Raw genomic sequence first — 8,059 nt, 5'->3', positions numbered from 1 at the left:
TTAAACATTCATAATGTGGTCCACAGTGCCCTCCCAGAATTCTGGGAGGACAATCGAGACCTTGCTGCCTGGGGAATAATAGCAGGGCCTATGTGGACCAGCTGAATACATGATCCTACAAATTTATTATTAGTGGGGCTAAGGAGGGGTTCAGTGAGTCAGAGTGCTTGTTCTCCAACCACGAAGCATAGAGTTCAAATCCCAGCACTTGTACAAAATCAAGTCAGGGATGTCTGTCCATGTAGCACTGAGAGCAGAGATGCAGATCCCAGGAGCTTTCCAGTCTCACCCAGCGTAGCCAAAAGAATTGAGCTTCTGGGTGAGTGAGGAATTTTGTCTCAAGGCAATGGGGTAGACAGCAATAGAGGAAGACACTCGATGGCCTGGCCTGGCCTCTGCATTCATATGTGTAGTCATGCATATTCACATATTCACATGCAACACATAAATGTTGTTAGCATAGGCATTGTGTGTGTTACCTTTTTCTTAAAACTGATCAGTTCTCAATCTGAGGTCTTAGTTCATGGCCAAAGAATAGCAACAGATTCATAAATACACTTGCCTTAAATAAGAAGGTGCACATGTCTAAAATGTGGATTCCATCCTTCCCAGTAGGGTCATCGCACCCCAGTGCAAAGGGCAGAGCCTTTCTGAAATCAGTGAACGCTGGAGAGAAAGGCCAATCAGGCTAGCCTGCTTGACACACTGCCCGTAGCTTATTAAATATTGAAGCTCCTTATGAGAGGTTGCTGACCATAGTGACTGAGAATCCATGAATCGCAAGAGTCACAGTCTACTGCATACAGATCGTTCACCATACTGGCTGCATACAGATCGTTCACCATACTGGCTGTTGGCACTGACCTATGGCACCAGGATAGCATACTACAAACCAGCAGACACCAGCACTGGTGATTTTTTTTTTCTGATGCCACAAACAGATGTATGCCAACAACCCCTTATTCTCAGCCATCAGAATGCACATACGAGCCAACAAGCCAGGCTGGAGCTCTAGTCTGAGACCAGCCAAGGCATTCAAACTAACTGGCCCACCTGGGGCTCCTACTTTTGACCTCGGTTTCATTAGCACAGCGCTTTTGCCCCATGAGCCAACCAGACTGCTGAAATATAAATCAACTGCCTTCTCCAATTCCCCCTTCTTCTGGCCAAGGTGTTAATGAACGAGGCAGTGACCAAGGGGCACAACAGGGAGAGAGAATGGACTCATGGAGGTCACAAATTGGATAATCTCATTCCAAACAAGAATGAAGTGGATCACGTCTTTTAATGCAAAATACATCCTCCAGATGGGCTGACTGACCAACCTCCTGCAGCTCCCTGTATCCATCCCCAAGTATACCTCTCATGGACTACACACCCCCACCTATACAAGCTCAGGGACCTGAAGTGTTCTGCCAAGCCTTAAACACACACACACACACACACACACACACACACACACACACACACACACACACACTATGGAAGAGGAAAAGTGTTCTGAAGTTAAAATTTGCCTTTCTCTAAGATAAATCCAACTGTGAAGTGTTTGCTCAGCCCACTGGAGCTGCCCATGGTGGCTCTACTGGGTCTCTGCACCATATGGTTCGTTCAGTGACTCCCACCCACAAGTGCAGTTCCTGCTGCATTGGATGGCCAGCAACCTGCACCGGCCTCCAATTCCTGCCCTTTGCTCTTATCTCCCTCAAATCCCAAGGCAGTCTGATTTCTCTCTGAGGAAATCTCTCCCAAAGTCCCTGCTCCTTTTGGACTCAACGACCTTGATTTGCCCTTCTCAGATGGATATTTTCACCACGGTGCATTGGCACAATCTCTGCTTCATCTACACAGGACTGCCGAGACCCGCGTGGCAATTCCATTTTTCTTAGCAGAGCTAAGCAATCATCATTTGTCTTAGAAATTGGCACATTCCTCCAAATACATTCATGAGATGGTTGGGTGTCTGCTTTGATGAGAGTGGGAATTGTAAAGAAGACCTCTCCACCCACTTCCCCACACCCCAAAGCAATGTGAGAAGAAAAGGAAAGATGTGGGGAGGATGTGCCCTATAGAAGGAGGGATTTGGGGCACAGACATTGAAATGCATGAGGTGACGCAAGTCCAAAAATATAAGCTGGAAATTCCATTCTGTAATGAAATGGGTACCAAGTAGAGGGAAAAATTCTAATCGCATATAGAGAGCACAAGAACATATTGCATTTCTATGTAAAAAACAAACTGATTTCTCAGAACTCTGTGAGAAATTAGAATTATTCATTCATAACTTCATAGATGAGGTTTCTCCGCAAGCATCTCGCTAATCCCTGTTTCCATCACAGCTAGGAAGAAAGACGGAGTCAAGCTTTGTACTTTGGGGACATCTGAGCTCCTAGGAGGGGGGAAGAGAGGGCTATAGAATGGGTTTGCATGTCATCAGTAACTCTGGGCTGAGCTGTATACCCAGGTACTCTTATTGCACTGTGGGATACTGTGGGATTAGGAGTTGAGCTACTTGTATCCCACGGGCCACAGCAGTTTGCATGCCCAAATCTTGTTCCAAAGAGGACAGGAGAGGTAGCTGGTGACCCAGGAAGTTAGCTCATAGACACATGCTCCAAGGTAAGTGCTTGTCACCATAGCCAAGATATGTTCTACAATCTGCAGATGGTCTTGGTTATGTAAAACCATTTGCCGTTTGCAAGACTATGGGCACAGGAGCCATTCCTATCATTCACTGGAAAGCATTAGAAATGTTTCCCAGCTTTAGTAAATAGCCAGCACCATTCAGTGGCACAAGATAACTCCACGCTCAGTGCCCAGAAAGTCTTGGCAATAGAGACAAAGGCAGGTAACTTAGGATTTGCCTAGAAATTCTTATGGATTCACTTAAACTCCAGATTATAGATTAAATCCACAAAGCAGTGGGTGTGTTCACGTGTGTGTCTGGACATATACACATGAGTATATATCACTGTATGTATATATGACATATATCATTGTAGAGAGGTGGCTGCTCACAGCTAACTGATCTGTACTCTCAGGCATCAGGGATGTCAATGACTTCTAGTAGAAGTTGTGTAATTTTTTTCCTGGCCTCTGCTTCTTTTGGAATCTACTCTAAAAATCAACTGACAAGTTGCCAGATGTCCCTTGGTCCTAGTATAGAACTCATGTGATGGACAGCCTCCTCCAGAAACAGTAACCAAACTGAAGGCATCCACATCATGTTGGCTGTGAAGCCCTAAGCATATCCCCAGCCAATGCATCTGTAGTTCCTTCCCTTGACTGTCCTCCATGATTAACAGCTCTGACCATTTCCCACCATGGTTGACAGGTGTCTCTGAATGTAGAGGATGCTATCGTCATCTAGTTATTGTTCGTGAATAACTTGGGGGTTCATAGAGAATACACTAACCTAAACTTCATACCTTTTATAGATCAACTGTACTTTAAACACACACATACAAATGACTTTTGCAAATAAAAAGTGACTCCAGTTCCTGCTAAAATCAGTTAGTTTTCCTGTGTCCTTCTACAACTCCATGGAGACATCTTAGCTTGTCTACAGATAAACAAAGTCATAGAGACATTGGGGAATATTTCACAAAGTTGAGACAGGTGATCCCAAAGATCCCTGCTGGTACTCTGGCCTTATCTGCCACTTGGTTCCACGAACTCCAGGCTCTAAAGAGACAGAACTTCGTTTAAGTGTGTTACAGGTTCAACAGTCCCCTATATGATGCTGGAGTCCTAGCTGCAAGTCAATGTGACGTTATTCCGATCTTTGCAGATGACCAAGTTAAGGCCACGATCCACCATAACTAGTGCCCTTGAGAAAGGAGGAAATTTGAAGAGAAAAACATGCATGAAGGAAGGGTGGTGTGAAGATAGGGAGGGGGGCTGTGGATCAGCCAAGGACCTTGCTGGGGTCAAAAGCTAAAATTCAGGCTCCAAAGAAACTTCTCAGGCCCTTGGAAGGAAGCAACTTTCTTCTTAGACTTTTACTCCTGAGAACTGCAAGACAATTAATTTCTGTTATTTAGGATCCTTTGTACATGGTACATTTTTAGTTTTGTTTTGATTTTTGTTCGTTGTTTGCTTATTTTTGTTTGCTTTACAGCAGTTGGAGGTGACCAGTAGGAAGCATTCACTCACAGTCAAACATTCCTCCCATCTCTCCATCTCTGAATGGAGTCAGCTCCCTGGCACTCTCGAAGACCTTAGAATTTTTTTTGTGATATTTTTCATAGTTACTTATAGAAAGCTGAATATGTATGCTATACCATCTGCAGAAACTGAACTCTGACCCCATATTCTCCACAGAAATTGACTCAGAATGCTCAGAAGTTAATTAACAAAAGCCCTTTTCTTCCCTTTTCATTCCTGCTTCCAACTCAAGTCCAACCAGAGCAAGCCAAACCAGGTCCTCAGGTGAAACCCATAGGCCAGCATCCTCCAGTGAACACAACCCTAGCTCCCCAGTTTCCAATATATATACCTATCAAACCCATCCCTCTGCTTGCGGCAGCCCAGTGAAACTAGTGGCAAAAGATGGCTGGCGATTGCTGAGAAAACTCTTTTAAAGGATAAGTTCTGGTTGTTCTCACCCTGGGAAGGGAAGTCTTCACTAATTTCATTCAGTCTCTCATGTCAAGTCACAGGGTCCAGGGAGAGAACTCCGGGCTAAAAAATGGGTACTATTGCAAAAATAAAGGCGTATCTATTGAATGACTGTATAGGTTTTGCCCAGCTTAGGTATCTGGGAAAGAAGTCCTTGCTGAACCTAAAACATAACTATGCACTGTGTGGCTTGGGCTTTGGTCAAACTAGGGGAAAATGACCAAATTGTGAATTTCCAGCTTCTAATACAATATGAATTTATTCTTACAACCTTATTTATTGTGGTATTTTTCCAATTATAATAAATTTGCTTTCTTCTGAATATTCAGCTGCTTCAGAAGTTACCCAAAGGATGCAATTAGGCCCTAGGGAAATATGCTATTATGTGCACATATCATGCTTTGCATCGGGTTTCCATCATCTACATAATTTATGTGCTTCTGCATAATTTTGCTCCTTTTTATGTTTCTATGTGTTTGTGAGATAATCTAGAAGTCGGCTTCCAACCATCAGAAACACAGAGAACTCAGGTCTGCCTCATTTCTTCACCCAACCCACTTCACTTCCAGTGAAGCCCTGATGGAAGCCCCAGGAGACAGCTGCCTTTCCACAGCTCCTAACATCAAGGCGTGGAGACGTAGAAGGTTCGGGGGCTTTCCAGAATGAAACAGAACCTTGTCCGGTTTTGTATTCTTGTGGGTATTCACTGAGGTCTCTGGTGGATGTTGCTAGCGTTTTAAAGCTCTTTAAACTGTTTATAATCCTCACTTTGGTTTTGAAACAGAAAAATAATGCTAAAATTAATGGCTTTTTAAAGCTTCTGATGTGAGGTGGTTGCATACAAATTTCCCTAATACTGAGGAAGTGCGGCACCTGAGGGAACAGGTGAGTTTGTGTGCAGCTCTTGTTGGACTTTAATTGATTTTTCCCCTCTTAGCAGTCACTTCTACTTTCCAAAGTTTTAATTTCCTTGCCTTTTATGAATTCTTGGCTGCACAAGTATTCTTACAGTAAATCTCTTTGCTATATAACAGAGTTACCCAGGTTGAGTACTGCTCTAACTTGGGAAGCATCGCCTCAGTGGCCTTTGCCAATAGATCCACCCTTACAACCTCTTGACTGTGCCAAAAAAGCGTGTCTCTGCCTCCTCCCATGAGAACAGATACTATCGTTGATTTAACACAATGACTGACCCACTCTGGACCACAGAGTGATTCAAAGTTATTTAGCCATAATGCAGATGCTTGCTTCCTTTCATTGATGAAGAAACTGAGGTGAAGATAGGAATGGTAACCTCTACCTTGAGAGCCAGGTAGGATGAAGAGAGTACATGTTTGCACATGTCTCTACACACCCAATGTAGTTTAGATCAGAGATTCTCAACCTATGGGTCCCAACCTCTTTGGAAGTTTCATATCAGATATCCTGCATATCAGTTATTTGCACTATAATTCATAACAGTAGCAAAATTACAGTTACGAAGATTCAAAAAAACGGGAGGGGTCACCACAACTCAAGGAACGGTATTAGAGGGTCACGTGTTAGGAAGGTTGGCAAGCAGTGTTTAAAGCTTCCCAGTGGCCTTCCAAGTAAGGCAATGAGCACTGGACCTACAACACACACTGAGAAAATGGCCAGTCAGGCAAACAGGCGCTGAGCTAAGAACTAACTGGTCACAGATGAGCAGCTCTCTCCATGTACTCTTGAGCATGAGGCAAAAGTTCAGTGCTCCACAGGCTAGGTCATAAGACACCCTGAGTAATATAGTATCAATATAAGGTCCACCAAGGCCACCTCACCTCAAATCTCAACCAATATGACCCTTTTGTTTTGTTTTGTTTCTGTTTTGTTTTGTTTCCGTTTTGTTTTGTTTCTGTTTTGTTTTGTTTTGTTTTGTTTTTGTTTTTGTTTTGGGTGCAGTGGACTTTATTGATGGTATTCAAGAGAGTAGGGAGGGCTCCCTAGGCCCCTCCTATTATTATGGGAGTCTGGGATGGAAATTATGAGGGAGATACTCAGTGTTGGGGGCCAAGTTGGGACAGGGACTCCTCAGCAACCAAGGGCCTCTCTCCTGCTCTCAGTGTCCTTGCTGGGGTGAGTGGTCCAGGGTTTGTTACTCCTTGGAGGCCATGTAGGCCATGAGGTCCATGCCCCTGTTGCTATAGCAGTGTTCATTGTCGTACCAGGAAATGAGCTTTACAAAGTTGTCATTGAGAGCAATGCCAGCTCCAGCATCAAAGGTGGAGGAGTGGGAGTTACTGTTGAAGTCACAGGAGACAACCTGTTCCTCAGTGTAGCCCAGGATGCCCTTCAGTGGGTCCTCAGGTGCCTGTGTCACCACCTTCTTGATGTCATCATACTTGGCAGGTTTCTCCAGGTAGCATATCAGATCCACAATGGATACATTACGGGTAGGGACACGGAAGGCCATGCCAGTGAGCTTCCCGTTCAGCTCTGGAATGCCCTGCCCATAGCTTTGACAGCACCAGTGGATGTAGGGATGATGTTCTGAGCAGCCCCACAGTCATCACAGTCTTATGAGTGACAGTGATGACATGGACTGTGGTCATGAGCCCTTCCACGATGCCAAAGTTGTCATGGATGAACTTGTCCAGGGGCCTAAGCAGTTGGTGGTGCAGGATGCATTGCTAACAATCTTGAGTGAGTTGTCATATTTCCATGGTTCACACTCATCACGAACATGGAGCCATTGGCAGAAGGGGTGGAGATGTTGACTCTTTTGGCCCCACCCTTCAAGTGGCCCCCAGCCTTCTCCATAGTGGTGAAGACACCAAGACATATTCAGTACCACCATCACCCCACTTGGAAGATGGTGATGGGCTTCCTGTTGATGGCAAGCTTCCCATTCTCAGTCTTGACTGTGCTGTTGAATTTGCCATGGGTAGAGTCATACTGGAACATGTAGACCATGTAGTTGAGGTTAATGAAGGGGTCATTGATGGCAATAATCTCCACTCTGCCAAGTGCAGAGCAGAAGGCAGCCCTGGTAACCAGGAACCAAATATGACCAAATCTGTTTATACCAACCTTCACCATCTTGTCTAAGGGATGAGGCTGGCACTGCACAAGAAGATGTGGCTGTTTCTGGAACAGGGAGAAGCAGAGAGCCCCAATATGACCCTTAATGATCCATTCCCATTCATCTGTATTCTTGCTGGAAAGAAAATGCACCCAGCAGTATCCCAGAAATAACTACACATGAGCAGAGAAAGAGTGGCCTGGCAGATAACTGTAGCATACCCCTGACTCCACAAATGATTTCAGCCAACAAAGAGATTTCTCATTACAGAATGGTTAATAATTATACACTGAAATTGCTGGTGACTGGGTTAAAAGAATGTTGTTTCTAAATGTAAACTTTCCACAGACCCATTGTAATACCCATGAGGACAAAGACAAGCCTTACAGAACAGAGAAG

The 8,059-nt window shown here is 44.5% G+C and overlaps 1 pseudogene; it reads right to left on the bottom strand.

The window, feature by feature from the left end:
* Positions 1 to 6,733: 6,733 nt before the first annotated feature.
* Positions 6,734 to 7,677, bottom strand: LOC110327254 (annotated as a pseudogene).
* Between the last annotated feature and the right edge of the window lie 382 nt (positions 7,678 to 8,059).

Source organism: Mus pahari, chromosome 1 (genome assembly GCF_900095145.1).
Source record: "Mus pahari chromosome 1, PAHARI_EIJ_v1.1, whole genome shotgun sequence".
Lineage (NCBI taxonomy): Eukaryota > Metazoa > Chordata > Mammalia > Rodentia > Muridae > Mus > Mus pahari.
Note: the sequence above shows the minus strand (reverse complement) of the source record. Positions and strands in the feature narration are given on the sequence as shown.